At 46.7% G+C, this 19,409-nt stretch overlaps 1 protein-coding gene across 4 annotated transcripts in view; it reads left to right on the top strand.

Moving 5' to 3' along the window:
* The window catches only part of GALNT16 (polypeptide N-acetylgalactosaminyltransferase 16), an 89,785-nt gene that overhangs the window by 33,237 nt on the left and 37,139 nt on the right, over positions 1-19,409 (top strand). The gene's annotated exons all lie outside the window — the stretch shown is intronic.

The raw sequence follows: 19,409 nt of genomic DNA, 5'->3' as shown, positions 1-19,409 counted from the left end.
GCAAAAACAGGCTCGGTGAGTAGGGCACCAGCCACATACACCAAGGCTGGCAGGTTTGAGCCCAGCCTGGGCCTGCTAAACAACAATAACAACTGCATCCAAAAAATAGCCAGGTGTTAGGGCAGGCGCCTGTAGTCCCAGTTACTCAGGAGGCAAGAAGATCGCTTGAGCCTAAGAGTTTGAGGTTGCTGTGAGCTGTGACGCCATGGCACTCTACCTGAGGCCGACAGCTCGAGACTCTGTCTAAATAAATAAATAGATAGATAGATTAGCTGTTGGGTCTTCTGCTAGGGAGGATGTCAGGTTTGTCGCTCCCCAGTGCCCTGGCCCTCTCGCTGCTGCAGGTCTCTGGCTCCCTCCTCCCAGGGCCAGGCACCCAGAATGTGAAAGTACAATCAGGACAGGATCAGAAGTAGAGAATGAAGTTGTAAGAGGAAGGGAGAGACAGAAGAAAGGCTGCACTAGTGCAAGGAGAAAAGCAGCGGGCGAGAATGAGGAATGCATCTTTGAGGAGCATCTGGAAAAGTAGACTGTCAGAAAGAGGAAATAGATCAGGGACATTTAAAGTAAATTCACACATCAACGCTAAAATAATGGAGTTTAATTTTAAAAACCTTAGATAATGCATTTTTAAGCTTGTTTGTGAGTTTCTTGTGGAATTTTTTTTTTCAGAATTCCTAATTTTAGTTGGTAAGGATTAGCTTTGGGAAGACAGGAAACTTCCGCCAGTAAAATTACATGGTTAAAAATGGAAAAAAAAAATAAATATAAAAAGCAAAACCTATGTATATACACACACATACCATATATAGTGAGGTTTGCCTTCATTCTTCTCAGTTCTTTTGTGTTTTAGAGACAGTCTCACTTTATCGCCCTCGGTAGAGTGCCGTGGTATCACAGCTCACAGCAACTTCCAATTCTGGGGTTTAGGTGATTCTCTTGCCTCAGCCTCCCCAGTAGCTGGGACTACAGGCACCCACCACAACGCCCAGCTATTTTTTTGTTGCAGTTTGGCCGGGGCTGGGTTTGAACCCACCACCCTCGGTATATGGGGCCGGCGCCCTACTCACTGAGCCACAGGCGCTGCCCTTCTCAGTTCTTTTAAGTTTCTTACTTAATTATTTCTTTAACCTCTAGATATGCTGAGGTAGTCATCCATGATGCTGTTAACAACCGCAAAAATAAAAATAAAACTCCTGCTTACCGACAGCTTGCTATGTGCCGGGCACCGTGTCTTGCATACTTTATGTACTCCATCTTGCTTAATCCTGACGTAAGTCGATAAGATGGATACTTTACTCACCCCTCTTTTACAGCTGAAGAAATTGGTCAGAGAGGTGATGTTACTTGCCTAATGTTAGACAGGTAATACTTGAGGTTACCAAGGCTTGAGCTCTCATCTGTATGACTTCAAAATCTCTGGGCACTCAACTGTGTTCAGACTAGAGACATTCAGGACTGGTTAAAAGAAACATCCTCTGTCTCAGAAAGAGTCAGGAGGACACAGGGGTTCTAGCCTCTCAAAAGCAACCTTGGGACCCACCAACTTTGGTTCCCAATGGCCTATTCTGTCTCAGGGCTCCTCTGTATCTACAGGGATTCTCTTCTGGCTGTTTGTGCCCCTCGGGGGCCCTTCCCTCCTTTAGCTTGCAGAAAGGGAGTGGAGGATGTGGGGAGATATTCCTGGAGAAGTGGTCTGCATCGGCAGGAAGATGTGGAAACCCCTCCAGCACAAGTCATCTTACAGCTTGCTGGCCCCAACCTGTTGGTGGAACATTATAGAACAATTCTAAAAGCACTAAGATCTGCATTTCCTGGGCACCTTCCCATTCTCTCTCCCCCACTTCCCACGCCCCCGCACCATGTTCCAGCCTCTCAGACACTCTGGGGGTATCTACCCCTGCTGTTCCCCAAGCCAAGTAGGCAGCAGGAGGTTCAGGGCTGTTAGCTAGAACAGCAGGCTGGCTGCTTGGTTGCCATGGCAACAGCTGTAAGTTACTGGTCCTTGTGGCAGAAGACAATTTGATAAACCAGACCTGGGGCCCAGTGTGCAGATTGGTAGAGACTTTATTGGCTATCTTCTGTGGTGCTGAGTCTCAGGATCTCTGAGCACACAGGAGAGACTCAGCTTTGGACATCCCCGAGGCTGAGGCCTTGTACCTCTGCTTCCAGCTAGAACAGACTAGCTTGTATCAGGGCAGCCCTCCTGCCAGGAACCACTGGAAAATGTGGACACCACATAAAAAAATGTCTGTATGAAGCTTAGACTGAAGTGGACAGGGCAAGTATCCTGGAGACCAGCTGTGGCCGATGCAGTAAGCCTGGGGAAACGGCTTCCTGTTGCTGTGTCTGTGCTCCAGGAAGAATAGCAAAACTCCTGGGGAGAGTTGTCCATGCTTGTTGGACTGTTTGCTTTCATTCTTTCCTGATCCACTCCAGTCAGGTTGTTTTTGTCCCTACCATTCCTCCAAAACTACTTGTCACGGTCACCACTGACCTCCACATGGGACTAAATCCCATGGTTAATTCCAGGACCTCACCTTTTCTGTCGGCTGCTTTTGACACTGTTGGTCACTTGTCCTCTCCTCATCATTCTCGGTTTCTGAGAGACCTCAGTTGCCCACCGTTTCTCCTCTTCTTTGTGCTGGGGCTGATTCCTCCCCGACTCTTGACCTTCAGCAGGACCCAGGACCCACAGCTCAAGGCTCTGTCCCGCTGTCTGTTCTCACTTCATTTGCTCCCTGAGGGATACTGTGGCTTGAGTACCTGGAAGGGAGGTGGAGAACTGCGATGCTGTTGCAGCAAAGGCTGCAGCTGACCTCGAGGGGAGCTCTAGAGCTGGGGCAGCCTCAGACCCCAAGGTGGGCAGGGGAGTGCTGAGTGCAGTGCTGTGCAGGCTCATCTCACTGAGGCTTTCCAATACCCTTGGGGAGGAGGTTCTGTTGTCCTCATTTTGCAGGTGCGCAGGTCGAGACTCAGACCCCATCTTGCTGCTTCACAGAGCCTCCAAAACACCTGTTGAGGAATCTTCTGGGCCAGGTCCCTGGGGGGCCTGTGACTGTCAGTCCCCTAGGCCTAGTTCTACCATGGGGCCATCAGGTCCAGCGAGATTGGAAGGTAGTGCTACAGAGGAGGGGGCCTCCTCAGCCTCCACTATCTCCTCCTAAGACACTGAGGCCAGCTGTGTTGCAGGGTATGACCGTGCTGCTGTGAGATATCACAAGAATTCTAGTGCCCCAAAGGCAAGATGAAAGGACGAGGCCTCAGAGGGCCCAGCCTCTCTTTTCCCTTCCCCCAGTAGCTGAATTTTAGCACATATGTATGTAAATTTTAGAGAGAGATCTTTCACATGGTGCTGGCTGCTTCCCCACAAATGGCTTTGGAATTTGAAATTCCCAAAGAAGCAAGTCCCTAACCAATGGGGTGCACACCTCTGTGGCTTCCTGAAGAGCTTTTATATTTAAATTACATGTGCACTTAGCTGGTGGGCACCTGTAATCCCAGCTACTCTGGGAGGCTGAGGCAAGAGAATCGCCTAAACCCAAGGATTTGGAGGTTGCTGTGAGCTGTGACACTCTACCGAGGGTTAATAAAGTGAGACTCTGTCTCAAAAAAAAAAAAAAAATTACATGTGCACCATACACACACAGGCATACCTGCACACACACGTGTGCCCTGATACACACAAACATGTTATATCCACACTAAAGTTGTAACCATGTACACATGTAAGTGCACCCGTGTGCAAAAGCATGCCTGTGTACACATAAGCACTCTCCTGTACTCATACTAACATACAGACCCAGAAACAAAAACCCTGACCAGAGCAGGGGAGAGTGGAGGCTACACCTGCACTGCTGACACAGGGGCTGTGGCTGCAGATGCTGATGTTGCTACCAGGGCCACCTCCAACAGCTTCTGGCAGCAGAAGGAGCCCAGGCAGCACCTCTGATCTCTCAGAAAACCCCCCTTGCTTTTGCCTACTCACGAGCATTATGCTAATTTAATAACCATTTTGCTGGCTTAAGAACAATTTAATGTAATATTCAAAGATATTAGGTAAGGAGGAAAAGCAGTATCCACCATTAATGCACAATCATGTTATTCCTCACAGAGGACTCTTCAACCACAATAAAAGGCACTGCTTTGTCCCTCCCAGACCCAAAGCGAGTGTGCCTGTCTGCCTTGCTCTTGCACTTGGCAGGAGCCACCAGTCAGACTCACAGGGTAACCTGTTTCTTTTTTTTTTGAGACAAAGTCTCACTATGTCACCCTTGGTAGGGTGCCGTGGCGTCACAGCTCACAGCAACCTCCAACTCTTAGGCTTAAGCAATTCTCTTGTCTCAGCCTCCCATGTAGCTGGGATGACAGGCACCTGCCACAATGCCCAGCTATTTTTTTTTTTTTTTGTAATCGTCATTGTTGTTTGGCAGGCTCAGGCTGGGTTTGAACCCACCAGCTCCATTGTATGTGGCTGGTGCCCTAGCCGCTGAGCTACAGGTGCCGAGCCGTAACCTGCTTCTTTAGGTGCCCCCAGTCTAGAGATTCTTTGTATTCTTATCTCCTGTCCTAAGCTTGATACCTGTAAAGGAGCAAGTACCATTTAGTGACACTTAATGAGAGTTGCTGCCCCCTCCTCCATCTCCTGTGGACCCCGGGTCTCAAGGGCACAGTGTACATACTTCATGTGACCAATATATACTGAGCATCTGGTGTGTGCCAAGCACAGTGATAGGTCACAGAGGAAGAAGATCTCACCTCTTCTGCGGCCTTATCTGGAGACCTTGCTCCCAAAGGTTTTGTCATTTGCTCCATGACCTACATAAATATGTACTGGTCAATGTTGAGGTGAGTGGGTGTTGTTACAGATCATTTGATGTTCAAGGTGGAAGAGGCCTCAGAGATCACCTCGCTCAACCCTCTCCAGTTATGCAGTCATTTAGTGACAGCCTCCGAGGACTCAATGGGATAACTTTATTGAGTATGCAGACCTCCGGCGCAGTATCATTACCTCCTTTCTGCTGCTGTGGTATGGCTGTGCTCGGAGGTTAACTGTAGAGTGGCTAGTGGACTAGTCCGAGAAACTGGTGGACAGCCATTTTTAGCTTTGCTTGGCTTGCCTACCCCCTTGGATTAAGTTACCAAGTTTAATGGTAACAACAGGCACTCTAGAAAAGGTAACAAAATAAAACAATAGAATGGAAAAGGAAATGGCACCAATCACCCATAAGCCTGAGTACCATCCTCTTCCGAGTGTTCCGTGGTTAACAGTCTGTAGTACAGGTGAAGTTAGAGTTGGCTTCTTGGCTCCCACTCCTAACCTGTTTCAATTGTCAGGCTATGATTTGCGGAGAAATCAGGAGAAGTCATGCTGAGCCTCCAATTATCTCTTGAATGATGAATTTATTTGCAAAAGCACTTCCCACTCATACACTATGGCTGGGTCTCCAAAAACAGCTGCCCTCTCTCCTCCACTTCCTGTCCCCTCCTGTCCATCAGGAGTAAATGATGTGGGCTGATCCCTCTGCCCCCAGGTGGTACAGCTGAGGAGGGGCTCACTTTTCATCAATTTACTTATCCCTGAAGTTCACCCTGAGAATGATGATGTGGATCAGCTCAACCCCTTTGTCTTAGCCAAAGAACTAAGGTTCATCTATTTTTTGTTTTTCAGGCTTTTTTTCTTTTAGAGATAGGGTCTCTCTCTCTCAGGCTGGAATGCAGAAGCTTAATCAGAGCTCCTGAAGCCTTGAACTCTTCGGCTCAAGTGATCTTCCCATTTCAGCCAACTAAGTACTGGGATTTAAAAATTTTTATAGAGACAGAGTCTTGCCATGTTGTTCAGGCTTGAACTTGAACTCCAGGCCTTAAGTGATCCTCTTACTTCAGCCAACCAAGTAGCTGGGATTTAAAAAAATTTTTTTAATTTAAATTTTTTTTTGAGATAGAGTCTTAAGCTGTCACCGTGACGCCTAGAGTGTCATGGCGTCATACCTCACAGCAACGTCCAACTCGGGCTCAAGTGATCCTTTTGCCTTAGTTTTTCTATATTTAATAGAGACAGGGTCTCACTTTTGCTCAGGCTGGTCTCCAACTCGTGAGCTCAAGCAAACCACCCGGAGTGCTAGGATTACAGGCATGAGCTACCTCGCCTGATCAAATTTTAAATTTTTTTTATAGAGACAGGGTCTCAAATATGTTGCCCAGGCTGGTCTTAAACTCCAGGCCTCAAGTGATCCTCCTACCTCAGCTGCGCAAAGTGCTAGGATTATGGGTTTGAGCCACCAAGCCCAGCCCTCATCTGTTGTTTTGTTTGTTTGTTTTTTGGCTTTTGAGACCAAGTCACACCGTATAGCCCTGGATAGAGTGCCATGGCATCATAGCTTATAGCTACCTCAAATTCCTGAGCTCTTGCCCAGCCTCCTGAGTAGCTGAGACTACAGGTGCCCACCACCATGCCTGGCTAGTTTTTTCCCCCTATTTTTTAGTAGAGATGGAGGTCTCACTATGGCTCAGGCTCATCTTGAACTCCTGATCTCAAACAAGCAGCCCTCCTCAGCCTCCCAGGGTACTAAGATTACAGGCCTGAGCCACTGTGCCTGGCCTATTTTTTTTTTTTTTTTTTTTAAGAATTTTATTATAGGCTCAGCGCCTGTGGCTTAAGCAGCTAAGGCACCAGCCACATACACCTGAGCTGGCAGGTTTGAATACACCTGAGCTGGCAGGTTTGAATGCAGCCCGGGCCCACCAAACAACAATGATGGCTGCAACCAAAAAATAGCCAGGCGTTGTGGCGGGCGCCTGTAGTCCCAGCTACTTGGGAGGTGGAGGCAGGAGACTCGCTTGAGCCCAGGAGTTGGAGGTTGCTGTGAGCTGCGATGCCACAGAACTCTATCCAGCGCGACAGCTTGAGGCTCTGTCTCAAAAAAAAAAAAAAGAATTTTATTATAAAAGAATAAATGCTTATTTTTAAAAAACAAAAACAAACAAAAAACTTGACTTGTATAAAGGAAAAAGTAAAATTCTTAAATTTTTCATCTTATTTCCATGTCACTTTGCAGAGGTGACCACTGTTTAGCAGTTTGCTGTGTATTTTTCCAGATATATCTATATATTTACACATGCATGCTTATAAACAAAATGAATCACACAGTAATATCCAACTTATTTCTTAAACCTTATTTTAAACTCCTTTAAAATTGATGTAAGATCTATTATTATGCATCTTAGAATGGGTACAGGCGATTGCACTAATGTACACACCTATGATTTAACAATAAATAAAAAGAATAATAAATAAAATAAAATAAAATTCTGATGTAAGGATAAACCATTATTTATTGAATCAGTCCTCTACTGATAGACATTTATTTCCAGCATTTTTACAATAATGCTATAATTAATGTACTTGTACATTTCATATACTCATGAGAACTTAATTGTAGTTAATGCCTAGAAATGTAAAGTGATCATATAATCTATTGCCTAAGTCTGGACAAATGCTAATTCAGAGGGGCTTCTGAGAGCACAGGAATGTATAATGGAACTGTCTCAGAAAACCAAGGGTATTTTTATCTAATAAATGGAACTTCTACTTCGACTAGTCTTTAAAATACTGATGTTGCCAAATAGTCTTCTATCATGGTTATACCAATTTATTATCTACCAATGTATAGGAGCTTCTATTTCTTTAAAGTATCAAAATTGTGAACACTGGTAATTATTCTTGAACTTTGATAGATGAATTAGCAAGAAATTTTGTCATGTTTCAATTTTTATTTCTCTAACAATCAGTGAAATTAAATGTATTTTCATTTATTGTTTCTTTTTTTAAACATTTACTTACATTTATTATAAAAGGATATAACTCAGGAAAAGCCAGATGGAAGAGACGCATAGGGCAAGATATGGGGAGAAGGGCACAGGATGCCATGCCCTCTTGGGGTATGCCACCTGGAGTTCATTTTTCTTTTCTTTTCTTTTCTTCAGAGTCTCACTTTGTCACCCTTGATAGAGTGCCGTGGCATCACAGCTCACAGCAACCTCCAACTCCTGGGCTTAGACGATTCTCTTGCCTCCCAAGTAGCTGGGACTACAAGCATCCACCACAACACTTGGTTATTTTTTTGTTGCAGTTTTTCCGGGGCCAGGTTTGAACCCACCACCTTCGGTATATGGGGCTGGCGCCCTACTCACTGAGCCACAGGCGCCGCCCTGGAGTTCATTTTTCTTTGAACCACTTCTTCATATCGTCTACACCTACATTTCTTTTGAATTATTGGTTTGCTTCTTATATATCTATTTACAGAAGCTATTTGTATATATTTTTTTTTTTTTTTTTTTTTTTTTTTTTTTTTTTTTTGGTTTTTGGCCAGGGCTGGGTTTGAACCCGCCACCTCTGGCATATGGGACCAGTGCCCTACTCCTTGAGCCACAGGCACCACCCAAGCTATTTGTATATTAAAGAAGCTAGTCCTTTGTCACATATTTGGCTGTTGCTTTTTTCCCAGTGTGTATTTTGACTTTATGACTTTTTCGACATTAAAAAAAAAATTAAGTCTTTTTTGTTTTCACTGTCACCCAGGCTATAGTGCCATGGTGTCAGCCAAGCTCACGGCAACCTCAAACTCCTAGGCTCAAGATGGAGACTTTACCTCTTTTATGTTTACATGGATGGAGCTGGAACATATTCTTCTTAGTAAAGTATCTCAAGAATGGAAGAAAAAGTATCCAATGTACTCAGCCCTACTATGAAACCGATTTATGGCTTTCATATGAAAGCTATAACCCAATTATAGCCCAAGAATATGAGGAAAGGGGAGAGGGAGAGAGGGGAGGGGGGACAATGGGTGGAGGGAGGGTGATCGGTGGGACCACACCTGCGGTGCATCTTACAAGGGTACATGTGAAATTTACTAAATGTAGAATGTAAATGTCTTAACACAATAACTAAGAAAATGCCATGAAGGCTGTGTTAACCAGTTTGATGAGAATATTTCAAATTGTATATAAAACCAGCACATTGTACCCCATGATTGCATTTTAATGTACACAGCTATGGTTTAATAATAATTAAAAAAAAAACTCCTAGGCTCAAGCAATCCTCTTGCTTCAACCTCCTTAGTAGTTGGGACTACAGGTGCTCACCACAGTCCCAGGATAATGTTTCTGTTTTTAGTAGAGATGAGGTCTCGCTCTTGCTCAGGCTGGTCTCGAACTCCTGAGCTCAAGTGACCCTCCTGACTTAGCCTCCCAGAGTGCTAGGGTTACGGGTGTAGGCCACTGCACCTGGCCTAAAAACTAGTTAAGTCTTTTTTTTTTTTTTTTAATATAGTTATAGTTAAGTCTTTATGTAGTGTTTTCTTTTATGACATTTGGGCTTTATGTCCTTGGTTGAAAAAACTGAAAAGTAAATAATTTTTTCATTATACTTTAAAATTTCTCCTTTAAATTTGTATTTCTGAGTCACCTAAGATTTATTTGGGTTTAAGAAATTTGTCCAGCTGTATTGATTTCCACATTGTCTAGTTGCTTTTCCTGAACTCATTCCCTGACTGGCATAGCTGTCCCTCCCACCATCATGAAGTGCTAATGTGTCTTGTGACAAGTCGCCACATGTGTTTGTGTCTATTTCTGACTTCTCTGTTTCCTTCTGTTCATCTCTTTGGCCTTATACCAGTATATTCTGCTGTATAATGTCTGTAGCCATCCAGTATGCCTTAATATCTCGTAGATTTACTTTCCTATCTTTAATTGTTTGTCAGATTTTCTCTGATTTTTCTCTCATGGTTGAACTCTTCCAGTCAAATTTCCTCTTTTCTGGCACAGTTGTCATTTGATCAGGTCTGCATTGAATTTGTAGATTAAGTCAGGAGGATTTATATCTTTACTTCACTGAGTCTTTTTAAGCATAAGCTATGTCTTTCCTTTAAGGTCTGTTTAACTGCAGGGTGGGCAGCCATAAAGTAAAACGTGAACAAATGCACTAATAAGTGGTTTGCGTAGATTACATTGCAATACATGGTGCTGTGTTGTTTTTACTACAATGTATGCTTCAGTGCACTGTGCAAAATTGTCATGAATTTCCACTGATCATTGCGAATTTCCACTTATCACTGCACACACATGTGAGATATACCATGATCAGAAAATGTGTGTCTCAGTTCAGCGCCCATAGCTCAGTGGTTAGGGCGCCAGCCACATGCACCAGGACTGGTGGGTTCAAACCCGGCCTGGGCCTGCTAAACAACAATGACAACTATAACAACAACCGCAAAAAATAGCCAGGTATTGTGGCAGGCACCTGTAGTCCCAGCTACTTGGGAGGCTGAGGCAAGAGAATCTCTTAAGCCCAAGAGTGTGAGGTTGCTGTGAGCTGCAACACCACAGCACTCTACCAGGGTGAAGGCTTGAGACTATCTAAAAAAAAAAAATTCGTGTTATCCCTGTTTCCAGATTTTATGGCCACTTTGTATGTTGTACCTAGATAAGATGCTGGGCCACCAGGAAGGTGCCAATCCAGAGCTACAGTCCTTAGCAGAATACCACTGACTGGGTAGCTTATAAACAACAGAAATTTATTTCTCATAGTTCTGGAGGCTGGACGTCTAAGATCAAAAGGTAGTAGCAGGTTTGGTGTCTGGTGACAGTTGCTCCCTCTTTTTCCAAGATGGAGCCTTGCTGCTGTACACTTTGAAGGGGCTGGATTCTGTGTCCTGGCATGGCAAAAGGTGGAATGGTCGAAAGGGTGAAGTATCTGGGCGGCGCCTGTGGCTCAGTGGGTAGGGTGCCGGCCCCATATACCAAGGGTGGTGGGTTCGAACCCGGCTCCTTCCAAACTGCAACAACAAAACAAATAGCCGGGCCTTGTGGCAGGTGCCTGTAATCCCAGCTGCTCGGGAGGCTGAGTCAACAGAATCACCTAAGCCCAGGAGTTGGAGGTTGCTGTGAGCTGTGACACCACAGCACTTTACTGAAGGAGATAGAGTGAGACTCTGTCTCTACAAAAAAAAAGGGGAGGGGGAGGGTGAAGTATCTCTGAAGCTCCTTGTATACAGTCCTTAACCCATTCGTGAGGGCAGTGCCTTCATGACTTAATCACTTTCCAGACACCGCCCCCCCCCCACCCAAAACTACCACAGTGGGGATTAAGTTTCAACATGAGTTTTGGAAGGAACACATTTGAACCATAGCAGAGCCTCAAAGAAAGTCACACAAGAAAAAAGCTGCTTTTGGGCGGCGCCTGTGGCTCAGTGAGTAGGGCGCCGGCCCCATATGCCGAGGGTGGCGGGTTCAAACCCAGCCCCGGCCAAACTGCAACCAAAAAATAGCCGGGTGTTGTGGCGGGCGCCTGTAGTCCCAGCTGCTCGGGAGGCTGAGGCAAGAGAATCACAGAAGCCCAAGAGCTGGAGGTTGCTGTGAGCCGTGTGATGCCACGGCACTCTACCGAGGGCAGTAAAGTAAGACTCTGTCTCTACAAAAAAAAAAAAAAAAAAATAGAAAAAAGCTGCTTTTTCCCAAGTTCTCCTTTCCTTTGCCATGCTCGGCCCTATTGGTAGACATTTTTATGAGGGTATAACCTAATTGATTAATTGTTAGTCAGAACCATAAGAAACATACTTCTAAATTTGACCCACAGTGCCAATAGTGGATCCCATCAGCCTGATTAGTTTTGGCTCTTTGTTCTGAAAAGTGTTATGAAGTGAGATGCCCTGGTTAGTTGGATTTGATCTTGGCCCAGCTGGTCTCAACCTCAGTCAGTGGGGCAAGAGGCTGTCACCACCTTTGCAACAGTCACACTGTAAGTGTTGTATGTGTTACAAGGCCCATTACTGCTTTTGTTTTTTAACTTAATACATGACAGGTCCAAGTTCAATAGATTCTGACTACGAAACATCTACAGGACAATGACAGCAGGCAGATGTTGAATGGGTGCTGACTGGCACCATATATGGCCCTGTCTCCGCAGCTATTTCTGCTCACCCCCACCCCCTTTCAGTCAGCCACAGAGTGTGGCCAGGTTGTTTGTGGGATCAGTACCCTGAGCAGGAGTTGACTTTGTCTCCCCTTTGATATGACTGCAGATGAAAGTCATTAGGATCCTAAGGGTGGCGCTGTCAGGGGAGACCCAGGATGGCCCAGGCTGACCCAGGAAACTCTGGTGTGCAGTTTTGGTTTGCATAACACAGACTCTTGTATTTTTCCATGTTCTTTTGAGCCATAGCAGAGAAATATTTCCAAGCCCATGTACAGGCCAAGAAGTGACAACATTGGGCAAGTCCCTGTTGGAAGGAAGCCTCCAGCCTGTACTCATCAGGGCCCACTTGTATGCTGGGCACCAGAGGCCAGCCTGTTGTGAAGCTGAGCACTCAGTGTTGGAAGGGGAATGGAAGCACATCTGAGCCCAGGTGTGGGCTGAAGGTACACAGAGAAAGCTTTATGTGCAAGCACAGTGGCCAGACAGCCTTAATTCAGTCCCAGCCCAGTCACTCAGCAGTCGTGGTGACTCTGGGCATGCAGTTGTATCTCTCTGGGCCCCAGTTTCCACTTCTGTAAAGTAAGGATAAGAAGAGCATCTATTTTGCAGAGGTATTTGGAGCTAGAAGTGAGTGCCTAGTGTAGCACCCAGTGCACAGTAGACTCTCAATTAACTGTCAGTATCAGCTTATTCCTGTATAAGAGGCCAATCTTCCCTCACTCCCTGGCCTATGGCAGCTATGGCTGGGAGGAGAAGGCAAGATTCTGGTACCCTTTTCAGACCCAGGAATGCTCTATTCAAGCTGGGAAGGTTGATTAGCAAGTGGAAATTGAGCTATCACATTACTTACCTCTGGCATGGATCACCCCCAAACTCCCATCCCACATGGCCTCTGTGCTGGGCAGAGGGTGAAAAATGGAGACCTAGAGAGGCTGATGGACTTGGAGAGGATCTGAGCAGAGACAGTCTGGAGTGGCAGGCCTGATGCCTTATCCTGGCTTTAAATAGAAGACTCTAGTTGGCTCAGATCCCTGAGGGAATGGACAATGGGCCTTCTCCCACTTTCTCAGTGAGACAGCAGTGTCATAAAGCTGTGTAGGCATCAATTCCCCTGGAGGAGTCATGAGATGTAATGGGTCTCTCTAGGCAGCCCCCATTGCATGTTCTTGATAAGTAGTTGAACTAGAGCCTCGCAGGCCTGTGGGACAGAGTGTTCCAAGATGGTGGGTTTCTCTGGTAAGCATGAGGGCTCTAGATGGTTGCAGTTGGCTCTGTTAACAGTGAAGCTCCAGTTCAGTACAAATAGAGGCCAAAACCAGACTCAATGGTGAGGTTCTCTGGGAAGGGGGTAGGGGTCAGAGGAGATGACCTGCAAGGTCCATCCTAGTTCTAAGACCCTCTGATCTTACCATCCCCTACACCATCCTTTACCTTGATGATGTGGCAGCTCTTGGCAGTGGTGGCAATGGAACAGCTGAAGAGTTCTAAGGACTTGTGACACATTTGTCCCCCCTCTAGAGGTTCTCATTTGACTGGTCTTGGGTATGGTCTGGACATTGGCTTTTTAAAATCTGATTCTAAGCTGGGCACAGTGGCTCATGCCTATAATTCCAGCACTTGGGAGGCCGAGGTGGGTGGATTGCTTGAACTCACAGGTTCGAGACCAGCCTGAGCCAGAGCAAGAACCCATCTTTAAAAAACAAAAAATGACCAGACGTTATGGAGGGCACCTGTAGTCCCAGCTACTTGGGAGACTGAGGGAACAGGATCACTTGAACCCAAGAGTTTGAGGATGCTGTGAGCTAAGATGCCATAGCACTCTACCAAGGGTGACCAGGTGTCCAGAAGGTCCTGGGGAACCTTCCTTTTCATTTGAGAGAGCTGGAATTCGAGGCTTTGTGCTCAGATATGTTGAGTTATGAGCTCAGCTCCCCAGCTCGTCTAATGAATGGTAGTCTTTCAACTTAGGATAGAGCATCAGATGAGATTTTATTTCCAGGGGAGCAGGGAATGTTTAGTACTCACTTTTTGCTTGCCAGCTGTTTTTGGTTTATAGCAGACTCAAAAAAAAAAGTGAGGAGCCATCCATGAAATAGGGCCAGAGCCTTTTTATTTGCAGTTTCATTGAAATCTAGTGAAAGGCAAATGCAGCAGGTACCTGTTCCACTGGTAGTGAAAGGAAATTGGGCAACAATTATTTAAAAGGAGTTGGAGTTGCTTAAATCTAAAATTTTGGGGTATGCGTATGTTTTAAAAGAAAGCTTATAAAGGCTTGGGGATTTGGGTTGAACTGTTTTTGACAAAAATGACATGGAAAATATTTTCCTTTCTTAATTTTAGACTACCTCCTTTGCTGTTTGTATCCTAAATTTAACAGTCCAAGAAGCAATAGGCAAATCTAGCTAGGAAAAGACTGTAGCAAGTCAGGCAAGTTTCAAGGTCTAATGGAAGTGATAGACTGGAAATAAAACTTTCCAGGATGGACTCGGTGCCTGTAGCACAGTGGTAACGGTGCCAGCCACATACACTGAGGCTGGTGGGTTCAAATGCAGCCTGGGCCAGCTAAACAACAATGACAACTACAACAAAAAATAGCCGGGCGTTGTGGCAGACGCCTGTAGTCCCAGCTACTTGGGAGGCTGAGGCAAGAGAATCACTTGAGTTTGAGGTTGGGTATGAGTTGTGACACCACAGCACTCTAACCAAGGACGACATAGTGAGACTCTGCCTCAAAAAAGAAGAAGAAGAAGAAGAAAACTCTCCAGGATGAGAAAAGTAATTCTTCCCGTTTTATAGAGCAAAGTCTTTATTCCAACTTAAACAATTTCAGATGTGATTGACCTTGTTGGACATGGAAGCACTGGACTTCGCACTGCCTAAAAGAACAAAGACCAGGGAGGGAAAGTGACGGCATAAAAATCAGCCAAGAGCTCTGCAGGAGGCTGGAAGGATGTGGGAGGCTCATGAGGCCGGCACTTACCAGCTCCCCAGCCCTCATTCCTCACCATGGCAACACAGGGCTTTTGAAGCTGTGGTCCAGATGGAACCCCCCGCCTCAAAGCCTGAGCACTGCCCTGCCTGCTGGGGAAGACTGGGAATGCCCCATTTAGCTCTGGACTCTAGGCCCTGGGGCAAATGCCAGAGTCCAGCCTGATGTCTTGGAATGGAGCACTGACACTTGGACTGGCATTGTCATCAGTGACTCATTTGTTGGTTTTCATTTGATTTTGATTTTTACTTTAGGGGAATGATTTCTATTTTTCAATTCATTGAAAGGACTGATATCTCTGACTTTTGATTACTAGAAGGGGACACCCATTTCAAACTAGTTTAAGCAAAAAAAAAAGGCAAATAGATAGCTATGAGTGACTCAAGGAACCCATAAAATATTGTCAGGAGCTCTTTATTTTTCTTGTCTCTGATTGTTTCTTCTTGGTTTCACTCTTCATACAAGATTTCTCTATGTAATAGACAAGAAGAATCTCATTTCCCAAGCTTAACTTTACTGATGTCTAGAAAAGTGTTCACTGTATAGAAAAGTTTCAGGGAAGATTCTGATTGGCCCAGATCAAATCAAATGTCTGTTCCTGAGCCAATCATTGTGTCTAGGGAGTGCAATAATGAGATTAGCCTGACCAGGGTCTTGTGCTCACCTAGTGGTATCACTCAGGGTGTTCGTGGGACAGGGGGACAATAAATGACAGCCCTGTAGGAGCCTATGAGTGGAAAAGAGGATCCATAAGGCAGGCAAAAACTACCCTGTCACCTGCTCTGTCTACCTTAGTCTCAGATATGGGATTTGGCCAAGAGGGTAAGGGAGCGTCTACTGCTCTGGGCTTTGAGATCCAGTATGAGACAAAGTGGACAATTCTTGTATGCTTGTGGGTAGAAGTGGCCAAAAAAGATGAACAAGTAAAGTACATGTAGATTATCAGATGCTGTAAGTGCTATAGGGAGTACAGCAGGGCAGGAGGATCCAGATTGCCAAGGTCAATACCTTGAGGGTTGGATTTGATTCTTGGGGAAGCTCACAGGAGAGCTGAGCATTGAGCAGGGCCCTGTAGGAGGTGAAAGAGGGAGCCCTGCAGACATGGAGAAGAAAACAGAGAAACAAGAGGGCTATGAGGAAGGGTGTCAGGGGGCTGAAGGAAAAATATGCTGGTGGTTAGCCGAGTGTTGTGGCAGGCGCCTGTAGTCCCAGCTGCTCGGGAGGCTGAGGCAAGAGAATCGCTTAAGCCCAGGAGTTGGAGGTTGCTGTGAGCTGTGTGAGGCCACGGCACTCTACCGAGGGCCATAAAGTGAGACTCTGTCTCTACAAAAAAAAAAAAAATATATGCTGGTGGAATGGGGGACAATGAGTGACAGCAGAGTGAGCAAAGGGCAGCAGCAGAAGCTGGGTTCCCTAAGGTGACAGGCTACCTGCTCAGAGAGAGTCTCAGGCCACTGTGAGTCCCAGGGCTGTGCTCTGTGGGAGAAGGGGCCCCACAGGTTGGCTCACGTGATGTGTCCGAGGGTCCCAGTTGTTTGCTGTTGTTTTCTCTTCAATTGATTATAGGTCATTTGAATACAGGGACAATATTTAGGTATTCATTCATTCATCTATCTATTCCTTTATTCAGCAATCACCTGTTGAGTATCTACTATGTGCTGGCTGCAGGGAGTTCTAGGATAAGGAGCTCACCACCCAGCAGAATGAAAGAGAAACAAAGCACAGATATCAGTGCCATGTGGCCTGTGCCCTAGTCTGATGTAGAATTTTATCCACATCCCAAAGCACCCTCACCCTCCTCCAACAACACCAGTCCCACCCAGTGTCTCCAAGCCCGGGTCTCCAGTTCTCTCTGATTGGTCCAGATACAGTGCCTCATGGTCCCACCACCAAGTGCCAAACGATCCATTTACTCCCCTGCTGACACCCTTAGTGCGCAGTGTGGATGAGAAAACAGGTTAGCGGCAGTACAATTCCCCTTTAGAAGAGGGAGGAGGGAAGCGGCATTCACTACTCACAGGTCCGTAGCGAATATGACACCTGTAGGCTCCTGCTCCAACTGTGGTCAAGGTTACACGGTCAGTTCTCCAGCTGCCCATGCTCTAAGTGGGGGTTGGAAGCTTCTACTTTATGATCCTCCGTGGCTGTGCCTGGCATGGGATGGGGGCAGACAAGGGGCCAGATTCCTGAACTCCTCTTATAGAGGTTGGGCTACCATGTGTTTATTTCCACATTCCCAGCATCTGCGCATAATAAGTTTTCAGTACGTGCTTGTGGAGTTTATACCTTGTAGAGGATGTAAACCTCAGTTTCAAGGCCTTCAGACTGGTGTGCCACTAGAACACAACCCGCCCATACACAGGGCAGACACTTCAGTCAGGCTGTGGAGTGAGGGAGGGCATCAAGGATGACCCTGAATTTGTGGTGTGGAGGTCAGTGATGAAACTGTCTGTCTGCAACAGGGAACAGAGGAGGAGAAGCAGCTTTGGGATAAGTGGGGGATTTGTTTTGAGATGCCAAGTTAGAGGCACCCACAGTATATTCAAAGCCCTGGAAGTCTCCAGACCAAAGAATGATGCTATAGTCAAAAGAAGAGGGGCAAGAGCTGGGAGTGAGTAAGTTAGGGTCTGGGCATGAACTGGGGTTAGATATCAGAGTTAGAACAGCTCTGGGTGGTTACTAGAGCAAGGCCAGGGAGGGGCTGAGGAGGGAGGAAGTGATAGCCCTGCAGAGATTAAGGAAGTTCTGTGAGCCACAGCTTACCCTGCCTCAGTGTCCTTCCACTTGGCTGGCTCAGGGCCAGCTAATGTTCTAGCCACAAGTACAAGGGTCTGCTGAAAGGAGGACTAAGACCTCTGAGGGGGAGTGGGCCTGCTGTTTCCATGGCAACCTTCTTCACAAGTTGCCTCACAGGTGAAGAAGGGAACCTCAGACCCTGGTACCACCTGGAGAAGATTGGACCATTCAGAGGCTATGGGCTTGTGGGAGGGAACACCAGACTTGTCCTGATGGCATCTTTGAGGATGTAAACCTCTAGAGAGGCTTGGCCTGAGCAGACATTGTCCTACCACATAATCTGTGGCCCCCAGGACAGCTGTGAGTGAGGTGAGGCAGACTGCAGGTGGAGGTCGGGGAACAGTCTACTTCCTAGCACACGGGACAGAGCCCTGCTGAGCAGAGTGAATGAATGATACATATGAATGAGTGCTCAGGTGATCCCTGGAACTCGCAGAAGGGTGCCCCAGTGTTGGGAGATGGGTGGCCATTGATCAATGTTTATTGGGCAGTAAGTGAGTATGGGATGAGGACTCAGGCTTCCTGAGCCCACAGACTGGCCATAAGTCCTAAATAAATAAACATGGTTATTTCCCACAGTCCACTGGAGGATGATGAAGTATGTCCTCTCCCTCTGGGAGCATCAACAAATCATCCCTCTGCAGTTGCTTGAAGTTTAGCTCCTTAGCCAGCAGCTGGAGGCTGCTTTCCATTTCCCCACCAGAGCTGGGAGGAAGCTGGGAGCCGGGCGTTAAGCAGCACCCATTACTTCCCGGGTGGGATGCAAAGCACCACTCTCCCTTTTATTCTCACTCTCAGAGTTGGACAGCTTGGATCCTTCTAGCAATCCAGGACTCAAGCCAGAACATTCCTTCTCCCTCTCTCCCTCCCTCCTTTTGTGTTTCCTGAAATGGTTTTTGAGTCCATGGGGGGCTCTGCCACATCTGCTCAGTTCCTTGCATGGCACCACCTCGGCGTATTCCCATGCAGTGCTGCAAGCTGCCACCAACCTGAGCGCCCATGTCTAGCGCAGGGCAGGCTCTGCAAATGTTAGGAGATCCCCTCGTTGCTCTGCCTTGGAGCTTCCAACTGGCTTCTAGGACAGGAAGCAATTGGAAAAGGTGACAGCACTTCCAAGTGGCAGCAGCTCGGGACCTAAGAGCTCCCTTGACCTTCGGTCTTCCTCTGCAGTGATGTTGGGACTAGGTGCTCAGGGCACACGGAGGCCCTGAGCTGCTGGGGGATGTGCCCCGTATCGCCCCACCCCGTGGTCTGCTCTCTCAGGCCCAGCCGCCCTGCTGGGGCCACCTGCTAGGATTAGGCGTGTGAGGGAGTCCTCATGCAAGGGTTCTGTGAGTGGGCAGTTCTCACCTGCCTTCTTGCTACACCTGGAGGGCTCCAGCCCCAGCCCAGGACTGCTGGCTGGGCAGAAGGTTTTGAGTTGGGATGCATGCACAGTTGATGTTATCTTGTGGCACTCTGGGGAGCATCTGGCCAGCAGTTTGATGCAAGTAATGAGATGTCAGGATGCATCCATCCATTCATTCATTTCAGAGGTGTCCTTCCCCAGTGTCTCGCGCTGGGGACTCTGGAAACACAGGGTAGAGTGTGGCCAAGGAGGACGGAGTCTGGGCCATGGCTCCATCTGTCATCCGTCTCTCCCTAGCACTT

This window comes from Nycticebus coucang, chromosome 9, assembly GCF_027406575.1.
Source record: "Nycticebus coucang isolate mNycCou1 chromosome 9, mNycCou1.pri, whole genome shotgun sequence".
NCBI classification, from domain to species: domain Eukaryota; kingdom Metazoa; phylum Chordata; class Mammalia; order Primates; family Lorisidae; genus Nycticebus; species Nycticebus coucang.
Note: the sequence above shows the minus strand (reverse complement) of the source record. Positions and strands in the feature narration are given on the sequence as shown.